Raw genomic sequence first — 23,275 nt, 5'->3', positions numbered from 1 at the left:
CTAGTCACAAGAGATGACCCTATATTGTGGTGGTGGTAGTAGTTGTATTATTTGACATTTCTAGTCCCTACTTAAGCCATGGAGCCAGATGTTGAATTACTGACTTACCCAAATTTTTTATAATGGAAAGTTTTTATTCTATCTTTTCAATACTCCTCACTTTAAAAGGTCATGTGTATTGATACCCCCAACACCTCAGTATACGATTTTGATTCAGCTTTTAGTTTCCTTATAGCAAAATGCTTCAAATCCCATCTGTTGAGTCACAAAATGCACTCATAGTTGTATTAGAGACTGGAAAATATGGCTAGTTTTGCAAACTAAAGGAAGCAAAATCCTCTCAGCAGAGCTCACCTTACTTCTCTGGGAGTGGTAAATTAGCATGGCTAAGCTGTGGGCTGCTGGATCAAAGACCTTTGCTTCCGCTAGTGGCTGAGACAGGGTCATGTCAGCCCTGGTGGAAACTAAAGATTGCATTCAGGGAGTCTGTTTTTTTCCCAAGTGGTCGGGGTGCTAGAATGCATCACGTGCCTTGAAAACCTTTAAGCTGAGCCACTCATGTCCACAGGCATGGGAAACTGAGGTGGAATCTAGTTCTGGGGACCACAAGATTGCAGGAAAAAGTTGGCCTCAGTGAATAACAGGAAATGAAAGGTTGGATGGCTGTTCCTACCAAATAGCTTTAGGGACAAGAAAGGTGGGGGAAGCCAAAAATAAAAAAAATTATTTTTTTTCCTCTAGAAAGAATCTAACTACTAAAGTTCAGTAAATTTTAAAATCATTGAGATGAAAGATTTTTAAAATGTTTCTGAGCACCTGTAGCTCACGTTGGCTTCAACTGGTATTGTGGGTGTTCAGCATCTCTAAAAATGGGGCCTCGAGCCTCCTAGTGTAAGTAGCTCAAAGCTCTGCTCAGCCAAGCAACTAGAGACCAAAAATGAACTGGATTCTTTAAGTGGAACTTGTCTTGATAGGGTTTGACATCAAACATTTCTTTGAATTCCTTGCTTCCATCTGCAGGCAGAAAACCACGTTACCCATTGTCCAGACTGACCCATAAGAAATTGAATTTTACAAGTTACTAAAATATATCGTTATTTTGAAACACTTCTGTGAACACTACCGTCAGTTCTGCTGCCTCCTGTGGTTTTTAGCAGCAACACATCCTTTTACTAGCTCAAGCAACGACAAGCAGCTTTACAATAATTCAGCACCTCTAGTGGTTTGCAGCAGCACACCAGATTTCCATTTCTAATATGAAATGAATCCCTGAAACACCCGTAAATTAAAGCTGTAATTCCACCTCGGGGTTCTGGTGACATTGACAAATCACTTGAGCTTTGCTAACATGGTTTATGTCACCAGGGCCCCCGGAATGAAATTACAGCCTGATTCCGTAGCGCTTGGAGAGGTTTCCTTATTATTTAGCCAGTCCCATCTTGAACAGCCCTAATCATGTGTTGCAAAGCCCTTGTAATGGCAGTGCACATTGGAAATAGGCACAGTTATATCATTTTGAGCTCAATGTGCTTTCCTAATTTCCTAGATCAAGAGAAAACTCCTTTTTGCTGTCCTGCTGTTTTGTCAGAGTAGGTCTGTCTGCCATTTGGAATCCTCTTTGACATTGCCACAGTAACAAATTAAAACAATGAGAATATTTTGTGACGATCACTGTCATTGTTCCCTGCAAAATCTCTCCCCTAGTGTCTGTCCACTAAATGGAACTGGGAAGAAAAATCATAACAAATGAACAGAAAAAGGTGCAAAATCAATATGTTCTACAGGTTCTCTAACAAATGTTGTAGCTAATCTAATGTGATTTCATTGTATGCTGCATGAAAAGTGCTAGAGTATGAACTGTAACTGCAAATCATTTTTAAGTAACTTAATGCAGCAGTGACAGAATATATGCAGTAACGTTGTAGCCGTGTGATAAAAAAACCTTATACCACTTGGAAGGGCCAACATTCTTGAGATAAAAGCAGTTCCTCATTAAGTACTGTGAGGTGCCAAGTACTAGCCAAAGCATTTTACTTCTGTCCGTATCAAAGCTGTAGTCACAAGCTCGCACCCGTTGTCTTTTTCAAAATCCAATTGATAGCTTTAACATAGAGACAGATTCCAGGAAGAAGTTGCCTATAGTTTAAAAACTACAAAGAGAAATCCTTCTTCCGTGTACATGCTTGCAGAATAAACAATTATCTCTCCCCTTTTAATGAAACATAGCATCAGTCTTGCTCAGTGACAGCTACTGTATCAGCCATCAGAACACAATTCATATCGAAGTTAGTACTTGACACAACAGGAATAGTCTGTCCTCCTACGTATCTTCTGTGTGCCTCATTGAATCTTGCTTTAGCTTATCATTTTGAGATACACAGGATTTATTGGATACTATATATTTTCCTGTCTTTTGTTATATTCTTGTTACCACATGGGCCAAAGTAAAGCCAAAGCCCTCATCTTTAATATAGAGGTAAGCCCTGTGGAGAATGCAGGTCCCAGTTTGTGATCCTCCCCCTTAATCTGAATGCCTTTACAAATTACATCTGGCCTTTGAACTGGTGGCAAGTTGCCAAGTGTCCCTCAACTGTGGAAAGATTGGCCTCTTTCTTGTGGCTAATGCAAATGATTCTCTGTAGGTTAACATCCAGATATGATTTCAGAACAATGTAATATTTTGTATATTTGTACTAGGGCTGTCAAGCAATTAAAAAAATTAATCGTGATTAATCGCTATTTTAAACAATAATAGCATACAATTTATTTAAATATTTTTGGATGTTTTTTACATTTTCAAATATATTGATTTAAGTTACAACACAGAATACAAAATGTACAGTGCTCACTTTATATATATATTTTTATTACAAATATTTGCACTGTAAAAAAACAAAAGAAATATTATTTTTCAATTACCTCATTAGAAGTACTGTAGTGCAATCTCTTGATCATGAAAGTCGAACTTACAAATGTAGACTTACGTACAAAAAAACCTGCATTCAAAAATAAAACAGTGTACAACTTTAGGCCTACAAGTCCACTCAGTCCTACTTCTTGTTCGGCCAATCACTCAGACAAACAAGTTTGTTTACATTTGCAGGAGATAATGCTGCCCGCTTCTTGTTTACAATGTTACTTGAAAGTGAGAACAGGCATTCTCCTGGCACTGTTGTAGCCGGCGTCACAAGATATTTATGTGCCAGATGCGCTAAAGATTCATATGTCCCTTCCTGCTTCAACCACCATTCCAGGGGACATGCATCCATGCTGATGACGGGTTCTGCTTGATAACAATCCAAAACAGTGCAGACTGACATATGTTCATTTTCATTATCTGAGTCAGATGCCACCAGCAGAAGGTTGATTTTCTTTTTTGGTGGTTCGGGTTCTGTAGTTTCCACATCGGAGCGTTGCTCTTTTAAGCCTTCTGAAAGCACTTCATCCCTCTCAAATTTTGGAAGGCACTTCAGAGTCTTAAACCTTGGGTCAAGTGCTGTAGTTATCTTTAGGAATCTTACATTGGTACCTTCTTTGCGTTTTGTGAAATCTGCAGTGAAAGTGTTCCTAAAATGAACATGTGCTGGGTCATCATCCAAGCCTGCTATAACATGAAATATATGGCAGAATGCAGGTAAAACAGAGCAGGGGACATAAAATTCTCCCCCAAGGAGTTCAGTCACATATTTAATTAACGCATTTCTTTTTAACGAGCGTCCTCAGCATGGAAGCATGTCCTCTGGAATGGTGTCCGAAGCATCAAGGGGCGTACGAATGTCTAACATATCTGGAACGTAAATACCTTGCAATGCCAGATACAAAAGTGTCATGCAAATGCCTGTTCTCACTTTCTGGTGACATTGTAAATAAGAAGTGGGCAGCATTATCTCCTGTAAATGTAAACAAACTTGTTTGTCTTAGCAATTGGCTAAACAAGAAGTAGAACCAAGTGGACTTGTAGGCTCTGAAGTTTTATATTGTTTTGTTTTTGTACGCAGTTTTATGTAACAACAAAAAATCTACATTTGTAAGTTGCACTTTCATGACAGAGATTCCACTACAGTACTTGTATGAGGTGAATTGAAAAATACTGTTTCTTTTGCTTATCATTTTTACTGTGCAAATATTTATAATAAAAGTAATATACACTTTGATTTCAATTATAACACAGAATATAATATATATGAAAATGTAGAAAAATATCAAAAATATTTAATAAATTTCAAGTGGTATTCTATTGTTTAACAGTGCGATTAAAAGTGATTAATCATGATTAATTTTTTTAACTGCGATTTTTTGAGTTAATCCCATGAATTAACTGTGATTAATCAACAGCACTAATTTGTACATTATTGACATTTTTTTAAATTGCTCTGAATATGTAAAATATATCAAATATATAAAATACAACAAAGGAAATGTATAAACAGGCTTATGCAGACCCCATAATCCCTTTGAGGGGATGGCTTTAGCACATCATTACTTCAATGGTATAAATGTTGCTCCAAGAAATTGTTTAACATAAAACCAAAGGGCTTGATTGTGCGAAACCAGTGTAAATCAGGAATAACTTCTCTGAAATCAATAGTTTCACCATTGGGGTAAGTGAAAGCAGAATGAAATCCAACATTTTTAAAGCTGCTGCCATAGAGTCATAGAAGGGACCACAAGGGTCATCTAGTCCAACCCCCTTCTAAGATGCAGGATTTGTTGTGTCTAAACCATCCAAGACAGATGGTTATCCAGCCTCCTTTTGAAAAGCTGCGGTGAAGGAGATTTTATGACTTTCCTGGGCAATTTGTTCCATTGTCCTACTGTTCTTACAGTTGGGAAGTTTTTCCTAAAATATAATCTCAATGTGCTATGCTGTAGTTTGAACCCATTGTCTCTTGTCCTGCCCTCTGTGGCAAAAGAGAACATTTTTTCTCCATCTTTCAAGTATTTGAAGACTGCTATCATGTCTCCCCTTCATCTCCACTGTTCCAAACTAAATATACCCAATTCCTTTAGCCTTTGCTCATATGGCTTGGATTCCATCCCTTTGATCTTTTTTGTCACTCGCCTCTGGATCCTGTCCAGTTTCTCTACATCGTTTCTATACAGCAGTGACCAAAATTGGACACAGTACTCCAGCTGAGACCTAACCGGCGCCAAGTAGAGCAGTACTATCACCTCCTGTGATTTGCATGCTGTGCCTCAGTTAATGCAACCCAAAATTGCATTTGCTTTTTTTTTTTCAAGAACATTGCATTGTTGCCTCACGTTGAGATTGTGATCCAACACAGCTCCCAGATCCTTCTCAGCAGTGCTGCTGCCAAACAAGTTATCCCCCATTCTGTATCTGTGCATTTGTTTTTTCTTCCCTAAGTGTAGCACCTTACATTTGTATTTGTTGAATTTTATTGTCTATAGTCCAGTTCTCCTATTTATCAAGATCCCTTTGAATTTTAACTTCATCCTCCAAAGTGCTTGCAACCCACCCCTAGCTTTGCATCTTCTGCAAATTTGATCAGTATGGTCTCTATTCCTACAGCCAGGTTATTAATAAAGATGTTAAATAACACTGGACCCAGAACAGATCCTTGTGGGATTCCACTTGAGACGTCCTTCCAATGTGACATCATTCCATTAATAGTCTTTGTGGTTGTTTAACCCATTATGTATCTACTTAATGATAGTTCTGCTGAACCCACATTTCTCCAGCTTACTTATGAGAATGTCATGCGGGACTATGTCAAAAGCGATGCTAACGTCCAGGTATATTATGCCCACCACATTCCCCCTATCCACCAAACCAGTTTCTTTGTCAAAGAAGGCAGTCAAGCTGGTTTGGCATGATTTGTTCTTGGCAAATTCATGCCGGCTGCTAGTGATCACCCCTTCATCCTCCAGGTATTTGCAACTGGAATGTTTTATACATTGCTCGGTAGCTTCTGAGATATTGAGGTCAGGCTGACTGGTCTACAGTTCCCCGACTCCTCCTTTCCCCCCTTTTTAAAGATGGGCACTACATTAGCCCTACTCCAGTCTTCTGGGACCTCACCTGTCATCTATGAATTTGCAAATATCACCAGTGGCTCTGAGATTTCTTCAACTAATTCCTTCAGCACTCTGGGGTGAATAGCATCAGGCTATTCATTCATCATTTAGAATTCATTCAAATTAGTCAGAAAATCTCTGATGAGTTCTTTACTTATCCCAATCTGCATTCCTTCCCCTTTATTGTCCATGGCTCTGGGCAATCCCTCCTGCACGGAGAATCCAAGAAGCTTGACAAATTTTGTTTTGGCTTGCAGCAGGGTTTTCAAAGGAGTTTAAGGAAGTTGGGTGTGCAAATCTTACTGAAAGTCAATGGGAGTTGGGCACCTAACTCCTTTAAGCTCTTTTGAAAATCCCAGCCTCCACCATTTTCTGTGAGCTCTTAGGATGGTTTAGAAACTGACTGAACCAAAAGTGAAGCTTTCACAAGAAGCCATGGAAATTCCCTCCTCCCAAAGTAATTTCGACATGGTGCATGAATGTGCATCATCTTGAAGAGACCCACATGTCCTCCCTGCTTTTAAAGTGATGGCATTTTGTGTGTGTGCATATACATATATACTGTAGATATAACTAGAGAGTGCTACACAGAATAGCTGTGAGATTACACATCAGAAAGTTCTTTTGGCATGGTCAACAAACAGTAGTTTCAGTGGTTTGTGATATTAAAACTCTGAGATGAATGAGTTTGTGGCCTTATTCAAAAGTTCATGTACTTACTATATTTGTATGATATTACAAAGTTATAAACAAAAAACATGTTTTTACTAAAAGTGTAGCGAGCACAACATATCCTTTTGCTTCTTATGTGTTTGTTTCGGTAAGAACCTCACAGCAACGTAGACAGACATACAAGAAAAAAAATTTTAGATGTTTGAAATCAAAGTTTCAGAAACTAGGAACAATTCATTGTTGAGTGGCAAAACTGTGACATCAGAGACTACTTAATCACTATACAGTGGCATTTAGTTCATCGGTGTATAGCTATTTTAATTGGTTAAAATACCATGGAAAGTGGTCACCGTTTTTTCAATCACGTTTTAAAAAGACACATTTCATGGATATAATGTCACAACCATGAAATACAACCCTCTGATGATACCATAGCCCTAAGATACAACTTAATTTGCCAGCTGGCAGTATGATTGTTGTGATAGCAATTAAATATATATTGATATGTAACATGCAATGGCTTATTTCTATTATAAAATGTATCTTCGTGAGGAAAGAGGTGAGGGGACACTACTTGTGCGTAATTCTGTCTTTCTTTCCAAGTGAAGATAAATGTTCTAGCAGAGATCAGTGCTCATGTTGTCTTCCTTTATACAACATGGGCAGCTAATTGCCTCTGAGCAATCCTGTTGTTGAAATCATAGTAGATGATGTATAAAGTGCTGAAATAAAAATACCCTTTTAATATTATAAGCATTTTGACTGACAACCCATTTTCCACATCTTTAACGCTGCTGTTGTATAAACAGCACACACCAGTATAATAGCTCAGCTGTAGATAGGGCATCAGTCTTCACTTCCTAGGGGATGACTTGTCAGAACTCTCAACATGTTCATTACTATACTGCTCATGTGTTCTGATGTCATCCTTAACTCACAAAGATAAATGCCACATCTAAAACGAGGCTATTAGATGCCCTCTCTGTCTCTATAACTGACCTTCCATAAACTAGAATATTGTCAGATTATGCCTTCATAGTGGATTTTTCTCTGTCACTGCTGGAGGTGCACTATTATTCTGATAAATGTTGTAGTCGGCCACCAGTATGCACTTTCCACATTGGAATTGGCACAATTTAGAAATTTGCCATATTGTTTGAACTGCCACCACCTTTTAAAAAATCATAATTATAAAAATAAACACGTCACTCAAAAAAAAACTGAATATTTCCTATTTACCTCACTGTTTCAGACTGTACAAATTCCTAAATATTAATTATAATTAAAACTAATCAGACGTTTGCAATCGTGAAAGCTTTATTTGGAAGTAATACGTTATACTTCATTGGCATATGTACACGGCCATGAACTATTCTCCAAATGCAATTTCAATACAATCCTATCTGTTTTTCTGACTTACCACCTTTCCACTGGGATCTAGGTATTCAACTCTTTGGTTTTACTGTCTTGTCTGTATTTCATCTTATTAAAATACAGTAAATTAAAAATTGTAATTTCCAATTACACAAAACACATATGCTTTAGAAAACAACGTAAAGAAATAAGTGCAAGATAAACTAAATGCTAATTCATCTGCTCTCATTTTGAAAGTAACATTTAATTTTTTAATGCATTAAAAGGGATATGTGTATGGAATAAAATGCCCCACAGTTCTTGGTTTGGCAGAATTAGGGCCTGATCTGTCAAGGTGCTGAGCATTGTCAGTTCTCATTGATATCAACAGCATTGTAGAACGCTCGTTACCTTGCAGAATTGGGCCTTAAAGGACAGACATTATTCTTAATGACTTTCTGGCCAGACTTGATGGGAAACAAAAATTGAATATGTGTTATGTATGTTTAAAAATATTTTGCATTAGAAGTAGATTTTCATAACAAATTATAAGGTTCCAGTTTTTGCTCTGTTAATTCTGGGACACAATGTGACTTAAAGTCTGAAAGCAAATCATCACTGTTTAAAAATATTTTGTCACACCTACTGTCAGTGTAACATTTTATTTTATGTTAATGTGGCATCCATTAGAAAATCATGTAATGATGAAGAAAATGTTGTATGGAAGTTTAGAGAATTGACTTTAATGAGTTATTATCTCTCACTCAGAATATTGGTAATATTTTTGCACTGTTTTAATGTATTCTGAGTAGAAATACAGGCGCTAGTCAAACTAGATCATCGAGCAGATTCCTCTGGGAGACATGGCAGGATTTAGTCCCCTGAGAGATGATGCATAAGATTAAGCTGATATTATATTAGTATAAAATATAAAACATATTGAAGTATAAAATACTTGAAATATATTAGCTATCTCATATCTGATAGGCCCTCTAATGGGGCCTGTATCCTGCCCTAGCACTAAGTGGATTGACTGGATGATCTAGGAGGTATTCTGACTACTATAATTTTATATAGTGCATATCACCTCCCCCAGCATTGAAATACACCCACTTCTCGGGTGGGAATATAGCTAGGGTGAAATCCTGGCACAAATGAAGTTGATAGAAAAACTCCCATTCGCTTCATTGGAACTAGGATTTCACCCCAGAGATGTGCATGTCACTACACAATATTTAAGCACATGGGCACCGATTCTGCAAATATTTGTATGCACATGCTTAGTTTTACTACTGTGGGTAGTGTCATTGAAATCAGTAGAGCTACTCACAATAGCAGAGTTAAGCATATGCAAAAGTGTTTGCAGGATCAGGGACACAAAGAGTAAAGAATACTGTGTCCAGTTGAGAAGTTGCCTTACTTTGCTTTCCTACTGTACTTAATAAACACTACTGTCATTGACACTTCTTAGTAATTGACAAGAGGCTTTTTCCTGGCCATGTCAATTTAGCATAGTAGTAGTTATTAAAAAAAGAAAGACATTAAATATGACCCTTTTGAATTCATTGCATAGAAGCTCTATTAATATAGTGCTGTGGTAGAGAATTTCAGCCCACAAAAGTCATCCCCCTTGCACAAAGGTTTTATTTTGTTACACTCTGCATGCTTTAATGCCTGGCAATGTATTTGCAAACTGCAGTGTGGCTGACTTATGGTTGCTGTGGGAACTATAACTTTGAATTTCCTGGCTTTTGTGCATGTGAAATCTCAACCATAATGTTACATTCATGCAACCTCTTTGCATTTCATTTCCTCAAGCAGATGATAGGAGCATCATTCCTTCCCCCCCCCCCCCCCAAACAGTGTTTAAAAACTGAACAGAAAGTAGCATATTGCTTCTATTTTGTAATGTTTATAACTTTATCTTTTTTACATGAAATGAACCAAATTCTCTTCTAGTCATTATTTTTATAGCATGCCCATTGCCATGGTATCTGGACCTAGGTGCCACATTTGGGTTATTGAAGCAGATAAATAGCATCTGAAAATTTTCTGAACTGTTAAAAATCCACTTGTCTTCATTCTGATATCTCAAAAATGGTGAAAGAGAACTTTATCCAACTTCCCAGAAATTCACTTGTGTGCTAAGAAAAAGTCAGAGAAATATTGGCTTGGAGATAATTTTTTTTTCAGATAGCCAGAAAAGGTACTTCAGATGAAAGTATCCAAGTTTTAATTTAACTGATGCAATGCTCAGATTACCTTTTGGGAGCCTGGAGACTGTGAAATACATTTCCCTCAAATTGTTTTCCCTTATCCTGGTTAAGCAGGGCCAGATCCAAATGTGAACTTCTTCAAAGTTCAGTAGGTAGAAAATGAAAGAAAAGTTCGATGGGACAATCACCATTTAGGATTTATCAATATCCTTCCATCACACATTTCTTAGAGGAGATTTTAGGTTCATCTGGTTTTTGTACATTGCAAATTGTAGGGCTGTGAAACCCAGGCCGGGGGATGGTTTCAGAGTCCAAGCTCCAGCCCAAACCTGTAATCTACACAGCTGTGTTTAGTACTGTAGCGTGAGGCCGGGTCTGAAGTTGGAGGCTCTGAGATTTGCTACCATGGTTTTAAAACGCAGTATACATATACCCTAAGTGGCCAGATTCACTACTGGGTCTCTACACTGGCATAAAAAAGCATAGACCCTAGCAGAGTCCTCTGATTATGGAAACTTTACCAGGAGAGGAGGCTGTGTCAGTGGAAAATGCTGCGTCCTCTCCTCTACCCTGGGTTTCACATGGGGCTATTGCTAATCACAGAGGTGGGTGGTAATCACTAGGCATGTGCAGGGCAGCCAAGGTATGAACTGATTAAGGGGCTCATGCAAAGCACCTTGAAGTTAATGAAAGGACTCCCATTGACTTCACTGGGCTTTGACTGAGGCCATATGTGCATCCTTTGAACAACCTTCAGCAGCAGAGCTCCTGTAGAGTTCCAGCTGCAGTTTACACTTGCCGGCCGACAGCACAAGCATCAAGGGGGGAGATGATGTGGCAACACTAAAATCCCTGTAGGGCACAAGCATCCTGGCTGGTGCTGAGAAGTACAATTATGCCTCACGCCACCAACATTAGTGAACTGCTCAATAAACTTACTGATGGTATTAATAGTACAAACATGCTTAACAATAAAAAAATATTTTGCAAACATTAACTGTTTCATTGCTGAGATAACAGAGATGATGTGGGGTTTATTCTGTCCTTTGCTCTTGTAGACTTGTTTCACAGGTATTCTTTTATAGTTTGTTTTAGTTCTTTTTGCTCGAGAGCATAGCTGCACTCAGCACCTTCATTTCAGCAGGAAATGACTGTTACAGCAGTGTGAAACCACCTCCATTGCTTACCCACATTCATCTAGTCAATGCAAAGTTGCATTGTTTGTGTGAGTGTGCATCTATAAATGATTGTATAAACTCAGGCTGAGGAAAATACACACACAACTGGATGATCCTTAAAGAAATTGAGTGCACTAAATATAAAGGAAACAAGAGGAATGGAGATAGCAATAACAGCACTGCTACTCTTGAGTGCATACTTGTTTCAGCTTTCATGCTGGTCATTAGAAAATAAGAAGCTTTGTAACAAGGTTTTTTATATAGTCAGTGAAAAGTATTCACCATTGAGCATGTGAAACATTTTATAAACACAGTGAAAATAGACTTCCCAAACCTTTTATTCATGATCTCATGGTTTTGTCATTCTGTGGAAGTAAAAATATTGACATTTACCAGACTGTTTGTTCCAGCTTTCTGATCTCCTGCAGTTTATTTTTATAACAACCTTATTGATGGGCCTCTTACCCAGCTCTCTAGGTTTAACTGAGTTGAGTCGATTTGTTACCAGGGCTTCAAGTAGCTGTTACAGAACAAGCAAGACATCCTAATAAAGCTGTAAACATGTTTACTCAAACGTGGTATTGATTTTACTTGGAGAGGGAGAAGCTAGTGCTTAGCATGGTGTCAGGGTGGATGAATTTAACTGCAGTTCTTCATTGTCATCTGTCATGGTTGTGAAACACTAAGTAAAGCCCCGAGAGGATAATTAGAATTGCTAGAAATTTAGCCCCTAAAATCAGTTAACCACTTGGGATTTTTGTAGTTTAATTAGTTTTTTATTAAAACTTTCCTCTAGTGGTGTAATCAGAAAGGCACTTCTAAGGTGCTTTTCAGCTACAGTGAGAATTCAAGGTTGTCACTTGTTAGATCCACGTTTTAAACAAATGATTTTGTTGAGAGGGATGAGTAACTTTTTTTCTTTCACTTGTAATTAGCCTAGCACTAGTTTTGTCTTACGCATTGTAACAATGTGCCAAGCTGCACTGCTAAAATTCCACCTGTGTTGCCTGATCTAATTGATTGTGCATTGATTGATTAAGAATTCCCAATTGATTCCCTCAGATTAACACTCTGAGGTTTGACAGGTTTCAGTTCCAAGATTAGACCCAGAGTTATTAGAGTTAGGGTTAAATTGGAAACCCCAATGCAATTGCAACACACACACTTAGGAAAAAGCTTTTGAATTTGAAATAGTTTTATTAACACAATTAGAAAACACACAAAAGTTCCGAGCCAAACAAGAATGTAACAAGTATCAGAGGGGTAGCGGTGTTAGTCTGAATCTGTAAAAAGCAACAGAGAGTCCTGTGGCACCTTTAAGACTAACAGAAGTATTGGAGCATAAGCTTTCGTGGGTGAATGCCCACTTCATCAGACGCAAGTGTAACAGTAATCCAATAGTAATTTTACATTCAGCATCATGTCATACGCATACTCTCACAATTCTTGTGGAGACCTAGGGCAAGGAGACAGGTGGTGGCCCACGAGGTCCTAACCTGGTTCATGAGGTCCTAACCTATTTGTGGCATGCCAAAAGACTCCGGTGATCAAGGTCTTGCTGGTCTAAGCCATGGTTAGCCCTATTGCAGTATCTGATGGCTGCAATGAATATTCATGCGAGCATTTGAGCTCTTTTGCCTGTAACTAACTTCCTCCCCGTCATATTATTGGGGTATCCTTATTCTATACGTTAGTATATTAATTACCTTAAACGTATACATCCATTGGTTATTATAGCAATCCTGCAGTTAAGCATTTTCTAATTTTCCTATCCTAAAATACCCAAACTGGTATCAACTGACTTTTTGCAATTACTTGTCAGCATTTGATACAGACTTCTAGTTAGAACTGTTTATTGCAAAATTATATCTTATGACTTAGGATCACTGTTGGTCAATTTACTTATGCTAAGGTTTATAGGCCTAATTTCCTTCTACTAAATGCTTAAGCTAGTATCTTACAGGTTTGTGCCTGTAGGCTTCTTGTATTACTGCCTTATACCTACATCTTACTTTTAGGCTTAAAAGTTAACTTTAAACCTATACTTTAACCCATAGATGATACCTTTAATCAAAAATGTTTCTATTTAGAATAGCCGACCATCAGTTTGATAGATGGGCAAGGCTTCTGGCTTACCCCAATTCTTGGCTGTAATATCCACCATCTGCCACAGAAATAAAAAAGGAGGAGAACCACAGCATGTCTAAGTACAGTTGTTCAGCGACTATGTTGCAGAAACATCTGATGTCAATGTCTTTTTCAGAATCTAGGTTGGCTGGCTGATTTCTTGGCACCAGCTTTGCTAACCACCTGATCACAATTGACCAGATTTGTGTTACCATAACATTATCCCACGCCAGGAGCACTAAAAGACTTACAGAAAAACGCAGTGGTATTAGCTAAAAGATTGTAAATGGTTTGATGCTAGAGTACTACTTCCTTAAAACTACATCCTCCCTAATTGTTTTTGCCATTACTGGCCTGAATGGCTAGTGAAATCATATAAGAATAGATTTGTATTTTAGATTGATTTGGAGGTGGAGAAATGTCTGGGAGGATCAGGATGCAGACTTTTTTTTTAAGGATCATGTTGCTCTGGCTTAGGGTTTGTTAGTCTTCCAGTTGACACATTTGATAACTGCTTTTTCTGTCTACCTTTTTTTATTTAAAGGAAAAAATTCATTTTGCTTTGGGCATTTTATTAAAGTTTGCACGGTGCAAGGAGGAATAAATGTGACATACTGGTGGGGGAACCCATCTTTAAAAAAAAAAAAAAAAGTATTCTTATAAGAATGGCAGCCCAGGAGCTCCCGTCGGAGACTTTAAGCCAGTTTCCAGCCAACTTTAGTAATGAACAGTCATTAAAATTAATAGTCAAGTTTACAATTTGAAATGAAACATTTGGCTTTCAATATAAGCAGGTTTTAAGTGTTGTTAAACCATTACTAAAGCAGAGCAAAACTTTTAAAATCTCCGCTATTGCTGATGTCATTGCACTAGCACTAGACCCTTAGTCAGAGATGTCAATGGTAATTTTGGAACAAAACCTTTTTAAAATACATTGATTATAGTGACAATTGCTCCTGACACTGTGGGTCTGGAACTTCCGTATAGCTGACCACAGTAAAATTAATGCAGTTTTCCTTTAATGATGCTGAAGTTCAGTTCTGCTCTCAAAAGTAACTAAGTAAAAACTGCTCCTACTCCCTGATTCTTTTCAGAGTTGTATTAATAAAGCTGTGAGGGAGTGGACTGGATTTTAGTCCTGCTTGTGATCATCAAGAGTATGGCTTTCTAGGTTCCAGTCAGTTACACCCATGCAAAACCATTTGATGTCAGTTGGCAGTATGAAGTCACAGGTGTCACTGAGGGCATAAATGGTAGACAATAATATTATGCTGGTTCCATTGAGGGCCTAATTTGGCCTGCAGAAGCTTTGTTTGATGACGATGTGCCAGGAGGAAAGAAACCAACTTGACTTTCGTATCCCATGTTGAGTCTGCAGGGCTGGCAGTTAGAAAAACTGTCTTAATACTTGTAAAACTGAGTACAGACAGCATGGAAATCATTGAGAGACAATAAAGATAGTACTCAGTGATACCAGAGACACTTTTCAGAGCCAAACTGCATTTTAGTTCCAGGGTAGATAGAAGCCCTGCAATTCTCTTTAGGAAATAAAATTGGGCCGATAATAGTTGTTGATGTTTTCCCATAACCGTTTCCATTGGCTGAGAATTTGTACACGTCTTTGGTTTGTTTTATACCTTATAAGGTACAAAATTTGGTTTTTCAAACACCATTTTATTGGACACAATTCCAACTGAGTTGTTGTAATGAATAAGGGCAAGATTGTTACTTGTTCAACATGTCTGTGTGGGTGTGGTGGGGGGAAGGAGGGGCGCAGGGGAAAAGGCACCTCTTACTTCCCTGCACGAGCTACCCAGATCATTGGTTATATTATGGGAGGCAGAGCAATCACCATGGATCTGCTATTCCCACCTCCTCCACACACACAACCAGAGGTGATAGAGCAGGGGCAGGCAATGAGTGGGGCCTTGACTCTGGTTCTTCCCCCAACACTGTTCACCAGAGGTTTGTATTAAAGCGTGCTATGTATCCATGTGTTTGGACTCTGGAAAAATACTACTGGCAACATCATCTGCACAGTGGCGCTGCAACATTTTTAATAGTGGGAGTGCTGAAAGCCAGCCCCCTTACTCCTGTTCGTGCCCCCCCCCTGCCCAAAGCTGAGGCTGAGAGCAGGGCTGTGTCTCGGGGGCGGGGGGAGGGACCCGGACAGAGGTAAGGGGGGCCGGGGCTGTGGCAACAGCTGGGGGCGGGTGTGGGGCCAGAAGCAGAGCCCCGTGCAGGGGTCAGCAGCCGGGACCCCACATGGGGGGCCCTGGGAGTGGAGGCATGTGAGCAGGAGGTGGGGCTGGGCGTGGGGCCCCAAGCACTGGGCCAGCGGCCGGGGCCGGTAGCCAGGAAGTGGAGTCCTGGGCGGAGGGCCAGGAGCAGGGCCCCGGGCACAGAGCAAGCAGCTGGGGAGCAGGGCCAGCCCCCGGGACCCGAGCCGGGGAGTGGAGCCCTGGGCGTGGGACCAGTGGCCCTCCCTAAAACCTGGGGGTGCTGCAGCACGCTCCGCGTCCCTACTTCCTGCACCTATCATCTGCAAAATAAGTCTAAACAATATTTAGACAAAGCTGCATTATATTCCCTAAGGCTGATTTGATAGAATATACAAGGCCAGATTCTCAGGTCTAGCTGAGCTTCTCTTGATTAAGGAGTTGTGCCACCTTTGCACTGCACTGATCGTGAGGGCAGCCAAGAAACCGGCTCTGCCCCAGCATAAGTTACAATAGCTGCTAGCGCCTTAGAGGCCAGTCCCATGACCCAGCATCACAGAAGGATAACCATGCCCATTATGCCCATGTGGGACTAAGAGCAAGTGACACATAGTCAATACATAGGGGATGGAGTGAGGCTGAGGATACGGGCCAAAGCTGGAGTCATGCTGGAATGCCCCCCATGCTGGCACTTTTGGGGGGAACTAATGGCGTTCCAGTACTATCACATACTGGAAGTGCGTTCTTGCACTTCCTTTTCTGAAGCACTGGATAGGTCCCACAGTATTTGCAGTACAGAACGATTCACACTGGAGAACCCAAGCCCAGAATTATATTTGAATTTGATTGCCTTTTATTGAGTATACTTAAAAGGCCTCTCTGCAGCTAAAGCAGTCTGCCTGACTGTCTTTGTTTTTCTACTAAACCAAGAGTGCTTTCTGGTGTTTCCCTAGGGTCTACTTTGCTAACTGCCTATGTTTAGTATGTGCTATACTTATATGCTTGTGATTTATCTGTTTGCATTATTACTTGATGCGATATTACTTCTGATGCTGCTACAATCTCCTTTGTAAATCCTGTAAAAAATAAATAATTTTTAAAAGAAACTTTCAAGATTAGATATTAATCTGGGGCAAACTTTCCACAGCAGATTCTACATGTTACACAAGTAGCAGCTGAACTAGGACCTTGAGTCTGCTCTCACTTACTTCAATGTGAATCAGGAGTAGCTCCATTGAAGTCAGTGGAAATAGACTGGTCTAAAACTGTGGTAAGCTGAAAGGCAGTCAGGACCTAAAGGTAGTTCATATTAAATGATATTTCATTTCTTAAGATCCTTCACATACCTTGATTTCCTTATTTTCATAAATATTCAGAGTATTGACCAGCAACCAAGAGCATGATTTTCTTCTTTATATAAAGCCCTTTCTGGACTCATGCTCTTTACAAAGCTGAGAGTTGTCTGTGTTTTTGGAAGCCTGCACAATACATCTCTTAGACTTACTGATTTAGAAATGGACATTCTTAATTGCCTAATTTTACATATGGACATACTTGCACTCAAGTTTTAACCACCCAGAAACTCACTGGCAAGCTCATGTCTTCCAGGCAGTTCAGATGTAGTGACTGACATTCTCTGTGTATCCAGGAAGGGTTCCACTAAGAATACAAGAAAGCAGACTATTTTCATCGCGTTATTCAGAAACCATCTGATTTCTACCAGACATGTTTTTTCAATTTCAGAACTATTATCCAAACCTGGTTGCTGGACGGACCCTCCTGCCACCAGTCAGGGGGTATGTCAGCCTCAGACTGCCATGGCTGACGGTGCTCATGGCACAATTCCTCTTCACTTGTTAAGGCTCTCGTCCTTATGTATTGAAGACTTCTGACTCTCACTTATGTTTATGGCCTCAGAGTTTGTCAGTGAAGTCATATCTGTGAAACAGTAGCTAACTTACGGCTCAGGTTTCCCTGGAAAAATACTGATTTTAAAACACACCCAGAATCTTTTGTGGTTGTCAAGCTGTCAACCAAAACACCTACTTTCCGGCATCTCACGCATTCCATTGGAAAATCTGTGGTATTTGACTAATTGAACCTGTGGCTTTTATATAAAAATACCTGCTTTTTTCCATGTCAGTGGAATTTAGAGATGACGTTGAGGATCAGTTAAGCCTTTTTTCACTGTTGGTTATGACGGGGAGAGGTTAGAACCAACTTAGTCATTGACAGAGGTCTTTTTGGCTCATGGGTATTGTCCACGGTTCTTGAGATTTTTTGTGTTTCATGTTTTATGTGATTTTTGTATTATAGATTGATCTCTAAATTACTAACAGGCATTATTACACAAGATAGAATGTTTTTATTGTGTTCTAAAATAGGGTTGAACATCCCACGAGGATTAAATATTTAAAGGTGGAATACAGGTTAAATGAAAATAATCTTCCTTTAGGGCTTTAGAGTATTGCAATAAAATGTAGGTAGTTTATTTTAATATTAACCAAGCTGAATATAGAAAACATATAGGGTTCTGTCAAAAGAGAACTAGTGGAATGTGTCATTCTCTTTGAACCAGAATTTCTGATAAGTTAGTAGATGGTAGATTTGAGCTACTTTTATGAGATGTGATTTGAGACTAATCTTGCACTGTCAAAACACAGAGGCAGCCTGAATAATAAGCAGGAAGAACTGGAAGTGCTAATAAATAAATACAACTATGACATTGTTGGCATCACTGAAACTTGGTGGGATAATACACATGATTGGAATGTTGGTGTGGATGGATACAGCTTGCTCAGGAAGGATAGACAGGGGAGAAAGGGAGGAGGTGTTGCCTTATATATTAAAAATGTACACACTTGGACTGAGGTAGAGATGGACATAGGAGATGGAAGTGTTGAGAGTCTCTGGGTTAGGCTAAAAGGGGTAAAAAACAAGGGTGATGTCATGCTAGGAGTCTACTACAAGCCACCTAACCAGGTGGAAGAGGTGGATGAGGCTTTTTTTAAACAACTAACAAAATCATCCAAAGCCCAAGATTTGGTAGTGATGGGGGACTTCAACTATCCGGATATATGTTGGGAAAATAACACAGCGGGGCACACACTATCCAACAAATTCTTGGACTGCATTGCAGACAACTTTTTATTTCAGAAGGTTGAAAAAGCTACTAGGGGGGAAGCTGTTCTAGACTTGATTTTAACAAATAGAGAGGAACTCGTTGAGAATTTGAAAGTAGAAGGCAGCTTGGGTGAAAGTGATCATGAAATCATAGAGTTTGCAATTCTAAGGAAGGGTAGAAGGGAGAACAGCAAAATAGAGATAATGGATTTCAGGAAGGTGGATTTTGGTAAGCTCAGAGAGCTGATAGGTAAGGTCCCATGGGAATCAAGACTGAGGGGAAAAACAACTGAGGAGAGTTGGCAGTTTTTCAAAGGGACACTATTAAGGGCCCAAAAACAAGCTATTCCTCTGGTTAGGAAAGATAGAAAATGTGGCAAAAGACCACCTTGGCTTAACCACGAGATCTCGCATGATCTAAAAAATAAAAAGGAGTCATATAAAAAATGGAAACTAGGACAGATTACAAAGGATGAATATAGGCAAACAACACAGGAATGCAGGGGCAAGATTAGAAAGGCAAAGGCACAAAATGAGCTCAAACTAGCTACAGGAATAAAGGGGAACAAGAAGACTTTTTATCAATACATTAGAAGGAAGAGGAAGACCAAAGACAGGGTAGGCCCACTGCTTAGTGAAGAGGGAGAAACAGTAACAGGAAACTTGGAAATGGCAGAGATGCTTAATGACTTCTTTGTTTCGGTCTTCACCGAGAAGTCTGAAGGAATGCCTAACATAGTGAATGCTAATGGGAAGGGGGTAGGTTTAGCAGATAAAATAAAAAAAGAACAAGTTAAAAATCACTTAGAAAAGTTAGATGCCTGCAAGTCACCAGGGCCTGATGAAATGCATCCTAGAATACTCAAGGAGCTAATAGAGGAGGTATCTGAGCCTCTAGCTATTATCTTTGGAAAATCATGGGAGACGGGAGAGATTCCAGAAGACTGGAAAAGGACAAATATAGTGCCCATCTATAAAAAGGGAAATAAAAACAACCCAGGAAACTACAGACCAGTTAGTTTAACTTCTGTGCCAGGGAAGATAATGGAGCAAGTAATTAAGGAAATCATCTGCAAACGCTTGGAAGGTGGTAAGGTGATAGGGAACAGCCAGCATGGATTTGTAAAGAACAAATCATGTCAAACCAATCTGATAGCTTTCTTCGATAGGATAACGAGTCTCGTGGATAAGGGAGAAGCTGTGGATGTGGTATACCTAGACTTTAGTAAGGCATTTGATACGGTCTCGCACGATATTCTTATTGACAAACTAGGCAAATACAATTTAGATGGGGCTACTATAAGGTGGGTGCATAACTGGCTGGATAACCGTACTCAGAGAGTTGTTATTAATGGTTCCCAATCCTGCTGGAAAGGCATAACAAGTGGGGTTCCGCAGGGGTCTGTTTTGGGACCGGCTCTGTTCAATATCTTCATTAACGACTTAGATATTGGCATAGAAAGTACGCTTATTAAGTTTGCGGATGATACCAAACTGGGAGGGATTGCAACTGCTTTGGAGGACAGGGTCATAATTCAAAATGATCTGGACAAATTGGAGAAATGGTCTGAGTAAAACAGGATGAAGTTTAACAAAGACAAATGCAAAGTGCTCCACTTAGGAAGAAAAAATCAGTTTCACACATACAGAATGGGAAGAGACTGTCTAGGAAGGAGTACAGCAGAAAGGGATCTAGGGGTTATAGTGGACCACAAGCTAAATATGAGTCAACAGTGTGATGCTGTTGCAAAAAAAGCAAACATGATTCTGGGATGTATTAACAGGTGTGTTGTAAGCAAGACACGTGAAGTCATTCTTCCGCTCTACTCTGCTCTGGTTAGGCCTCAGCTGGAGTATTGTGTCCAGTTCTGGGCACCGCATTTCAAGAAAGATGTGGAGAAATTGGAAAGGGTCCAGAGAAGAGCAACAAGAATGATTAAAGGTCTGGAGAACATGACCTATGAAGGAAGGCTGAAAGAATTGGGTTTGTTTAGTTTGGAAAAGAGAAGACTGAGAGGGGACATGATAGCAGTTTTCAGGTATCTAAGGGTATGTCTACACTACGAGGGTAATTCGATTTTACTTAAATCGAATATGTGGAATCGATATTGCAAAGTCGAACGTGTGTGTCCACACTAAGGACACACTAAGGACAGTAATTCGACTTTGTGAGTCCACACTAACGGGGCGAGCGTCGATATTGGAAGCGGTGCACTGTGGGCAGCTATCCCACAGTTCCCGCAGTCCCCGCTGCCCATCGGAATTCTGGGTCGAGCCGCCAATGCCTTCTGGGTAAAAAAAATTTGTCGTCATCCGTCCGTCACTAACGCCCTCCCTCCCTCCATGAAAGCGCCGGCGGGAAATCAGTTCGCGCACTTTTCTGGTCAGTGACAGCGCGGACGCCACAGCACTGCGATCATGGATCACGCTGCGACCATCGCTGCACTTGTGGCCGTTCTCAACACCTCGCAGCTTATCATACACCTTTCCCTGAGGCAGATGCAGAGAAATCGGGCGAGGAGGCTACGGCACCGCCGTGAGAGCCTGAAGTCGGAGAGTGGCACAGAGCTGTCAGAAACCACGAGCCCCAGCGCCCAGGACATCACGGTGGCAATGGGGCATGTGGATTTTGTTGAACGGCGATTCTGGGCCCGGGAAACAAGCACGGACTGGTGGGACCGTATAGTGCTTCAGGTCTGGGATGAATCCCAGTGGCTGCGAAACTTTCGCATGCGGAAGGGGACTTTCCTCGAACTTTGTGAGTTGCTGTCCCCTGCCCTGAAGCGCAAGGACACCCGCATGCGAGCAGCCCTCACTGTCCAGAAGCGAGTGGCCATAGCCCTCTGGAAGCTTGCAACGCCGGACAGCTACCGGTCAGTCGCGAACCACTTTGGTGTGGGCAAATCTACCGTGGGGGTTGTTGTCATGCAAGTAGCCAAGGCAATCGTGAAGGTACTGCTCCCAAAGGTAGTGACCCTGGGAAACGCGCAGGTCATCATAGATGGCTTTGCCGCGATGGGATTTCCAAACTGCGGAGGGGCTATCGATGGGACTCACATCCCTATCCTGGGACCGGACCACCAGGCCAGCCAGTACATCAATAGAAAGGGCTACTTTTCAATGGTGCTGCAAGCACTGGTGGACCATCGGGGACGGTTTACAAACATCTACGTCGGATGGCCGGGCAAGGTTCATGACGCTCGTGTGTTCAGGAACTCTGGTCTGTTTAGACGGCTGCAGGAAGGTATTTACTTCCCAGACCACAAAATAACTCTTGGGGATGTGGAGATGCCTACAGTCATCCTCGGGGACCCAGCCTACCCGCTAATGCCCTGGCTCATGAAGCCCTATACTGGCGCCCTGGACACAGAAAAAGAACTGTTCAACTACCGTCTCAGCAAGTGCAGAATGGTGGTGGAGTGTGCTTTTGGCCGTCTCAAAGGGAGATGGAGAAGCTTACTCACTCGCTGTGATCTCAGTGAAACCAATATCCCCATCGTTATTGCAGCTTGCTGTGTGCTCCACAATCTATGTGAGAGCAAGGGGGAGACCTTTATGGCGGGGTGGGAGCTAGAGGCAAATAGCCTGGCTGCTGATTACGTCCAGCCAGACAGCCGGGCCATTAGAAGATCCCAGCGGGACGCCCTGTGCATCCGGGAGGCTTTGAAAGCTAGGTTCCTGAGTGAGCAGGGCAACCAGTGACTTTTCAGTTTGTGGACAGAGAAGCTGAACCTGCCCCCGTTTCTTTGCCCAGTTCATTTTGACTATCCTCTCCAGTTACATACCCCCTTCACCCCCTTCCCCTTCCCAAAAAATAAAATCATTTCGATTTTGTTAATGAACAGCGTTGTCTGTATTGCTGTTTTCGCGGGAATATTTTAAACCGGGGACGCAGACTGTGGCGGGGGGCGGGTTCAGTGTTCTGATGCAAATGATGCTTCTAAACTCCCGGAATGACAGGCTCCGCACTGGTGGACTGGTTATTTCAATGGAGAACATGAAAAACACCTCCCAGACTGACCAGGGTAACCAGTGACTGCACTGTGTATGTGTCCTGATGCTGGACCTGACACCGCCTCTGTACCCTGCTAAAGGTCACTGTCCTGCCCAATTACCAAGCCCCTTCCCCCCCTCCAGACAGACTCTCCCTCAAAAGAACCTGACTGAAACAGTAATGGAGAGAAACAAACATTTTATTGCGAACCAGACATGAAACGTGGGGTGTGAAACTTGGACGGGGGCTTCTGTGAGGTGGGTGGGAAAGGACTTATGAAATTTTGGGGAATGTCAGCCTTCTAGTGCTAGAGCAGTCTGCAGGGGTTGACTGAAAGTTTTAACGGCCCTTGCC

At 40.9% G+C, this 23,275-nt stretch overlaps 1 protein-coding gene across 2 annotated transcripts in view; it reads left to right on the top strand.

The window, feature by feature from the left end:
- LOC113406877 (adenosine kinase) overlaps nt 1-23,275 on the top strand; it is a 579,784-nt gene that overhangs the window by 551,282 nt on the left and 5,227 nt on the right. The window lies entirely within an intron of this gene.

This window comes from Terrapene carolina, unplaced genomic scaffold, assembly GCF_002925995.2.
Source record: "Terrapene carolina triunguis isolate 2854851 unplaced genomic scaffold, T_m_triunguis-2.0 Scaffold147, whole genome shotgun sequence".
Lineage (NCBI taxonomy): Eukaryota > Metazoa > Chordata > Testudines > Emydidae > Terrapene > Terrapene triunguis.
The sequence above is the reverse complement of the archived record's forward strand: the minus strand, read 5'-3'. Positions and strand labels throughout refer to the sequence as shown.